The sequence below is a fragment of the Aptenodytes forsteri genome, unplaced genomic scaffold (assembly GCF_000699145.1).
Source record: "Aptenodytes forsteri isolate BGI_AS27 unplaced genomic scaffold, ASM69914v1 Scaffold229, whole genome shotgun sequence".
NCBI lineage: Eukaryota > Metazoa > Chordata > Aves > Sphenisciformes > Spheniscidae > Aptenodytes > Aptenodytes forsteri.
The window spans coordinates 6,111,137-6,114,164 of record NW_008795863.1 but is presented as its reverse complement, the minus strand read 5'-3'; positions in this window follow the sequence as shown (position 1 = coordinate 6,114,164).

The window sequence follows — 3,028 nt, the reverse complement described above, 5'->3', positions numbered from 1 at the left end:
CTATGTCATTGATGAAGATATTAAACAGTACCGGTCCCAGTGCGGACCCCTGCGGGACGCCACTCATCACCAGTCTCCATCTGGACATTGAGCCGTTGACCACTACCCTCTGGATGCGACCATCTAACCAATTCCTCACCCACTGGACAGTCCACCCATCAAATCCATACCTTTCCAGTTTAGAGAGAAGGATGTTGTGGGGGGACATTGTGTATTTCCCCCTTCTGCACCATCGCAGCAGAACAAAACAAAGCAAATGGAGGATCCAATACTATTGTGCTATACAGAGGGAATTCTGCTATTCCTGAGAAGAAAAACAGAACACTGAATGCCTTCTGTTCCCTCCCCAAACTTAATCATCTGGATAGAGCTGGTATTTTTGTTTGATTTCTTCCATGTGTTGTAGCAGAAGGAACATATTGCCCTGAATAAGACAGACACAAAGCAATCAAAAATGTTTGGATGCAGTACAGAATGTGATTATTTTTCCTTTTACCTCTTTGACTCAATTTATTGCTGCCCACCGTACTTTGCTTTATGAAGCAGCACTGGAGAAAAAACAGCCTCATTCTTTAGCTGAGATAGTATGTGCTAGTTTGTGAGCCAGTTTCCCTCTCATCTCAGATAATGCTCAAAACCACAATGCAATACAGATTATTTCTAATACAACTATTTGCATAGCGAACGATGCAGTATTTTTAATTGAGTTATCTATGACAGGTACCAAATTTCTACAGGAATATTATCTGAGATTTAAGCTGGCTTTTTTGTGTCTTCTCTCAGACTCCATGCAGATGTCATCCCTTCTCCTATTTGCTCTTCTGGCAAAGAAATGGTGAATAACGAGTAGCAGGAAGATAATGGATACTTTGGCAAATTAAACCCATTTTGCTTTAGTGTTCCCCTTACTCCCAACTATCAAATATAGCTAAAACAGATGATATAAAAGAAAGCTTTGCCTCTCATTCAGAGGTAATTAAAGATATCCCTACTACCATGTTATTGAAAGTCCTCAACATCCACATACCCAACATCCATGGAAACTCTCTGAAGTACAGCATATTTTTAGCTGACCTAATATTCTGCTTATTCTGCTGAAGAAAAATAGTGGAGTTTGTTTTAAGGATGTTCTCATGTCTTTCCCCTAAATCTGCAGCTCATCAGTCTGTGCAAAAAGGCATAAATACCAGGTAAAACTGTTTCAGTAAAATGCTATCAGGTAATAGGGAGACTTTTAGTACAGGGTGGAAATATTTTCTTCTTAGGAAGCCCTTAAAAAATAGAGAAAAGTAAAGAGGAGACATTTTTCTGCAAAAGGATGACACACAAAATCATAGAAGGGTTATTAAGACATCTGGCTGACTCTTTTGCACTGATGAAGGATACTTATATAGACCATCTCTGAAAATGTTTTTTCTAATCCGATGTTTAAAATTTTCAGTGAGGAAGATGGCAAAGATAGCCTGCTCTCTTTCTAGCAATACCTCATACAATGACAATATTGACTGCACTTCCCAATTAAATACTTTTTAAAAATCAAATTTAAAATAAAACATTTCCCCATAGATACATTTCTAGGTCTCTAACAAATGTTCCTGCCATCCAAAATACTTTCTTCGACCACTGCTGAAAGTGCAGTGTCCACAGCTAGACACAGCAGTACATCTGAGACCTGAGTGAGATTTATTTAGTTGCGTAGACCAATTACCTCCCCACATTTCAGAGAAGAGTAACACTGGCCTTTTTTGTAACTGCATCATATTGCCAGATTTCCATTCAGCTTGAGGTCCAAACAAATAGACCCTGTTATTCCAGCTGCATAGCTAGTCATTCCCCATGATGCATTTGTGAATCTCATGTTTCCTGAGAGCAGCACTTCTCGCTTGTATTAAATTTGGATCAAATTTAATCTTGTTGCTATTATGATACACACATCAACTCCTTGACCAAGAACCACACTGTATCTCCCAACTGCCCCATTGACGTGCTGTGGTGCCTGGGAGAGGGGCTGCCCTCCATGTTTCCCACAGACGGCTATGGAGGACCAAAGTCTCTGTGCCTGATGGACTGCAGAAATATTCCTTTTAAACTACTGTGTCAAATAAACCACTCTAACTGAGCAAGGGCAGTACTGGTCCCATATCTATCTTTAGCTATTGAAGCTGACTAAACACGAAGGAAAACACTACAGCACTTCAAGGGAGATAGCAAGAGCTGCACACTGACTGAGAGCATTGTGTCTTCTAGGCAAAATTTCTTTCTGGGGTTTCCCCAGTAGCAGGAATACTCACAAAGGGCTACATAGACACTGCATATTTGGACCCCAAGAATCACCAGGCACAAAGGCTAACAGAACGATTTACAAATACTTGCAGTTTCAGGTGAAAATGTGAATTAAAAAAAAAATCAGCTAAGTCATTTAAAATAAAACTGCTACTCAACAGGAAAGAAAAATATATTCATCAACCATTCCCTCACTACTTCTCATTTTCTCTTAGACTCAAAATGAGAAGGATGCCACTGACAAGTACACCATAACCATCTATTATATCTGACACTGAGATCATTTACTGTATATTAAAAAGAACTGTTCTGGCACTTGTATACAGTGGTGTCAACCTTAATTGCTAAGATGCACTGAACAGCTCTTCTAAACATAGCAACAATTTACATTTTAAAAACAAATCAAAGACACAAACAGGTGGAAGCACTCCATTGTGCCATATGAGACCCTTGTTCCTCCAGCTGCGAGTTCAGGACGAGTGCACATCCACTAAAATATCAGCTTGGGAGCAAAAGGAAACAAGTACAGTGCTAAATCCTCAGAGTCCAGAAAAAACGATACTGCAGGCTTTATTCCAAAATAGCGAAACAACATGCTTGGAAATGAAAGGATTTTACAGGCTAAAAAATAGCATGTACAAATAAGCCACAGTTACTACATGATAGCCTCACAGACAAACTAGGGAGACATGGTCTAGGGCAAACCACAGTAAAATAGGCTTACAGCTATTGATATCAACATCTA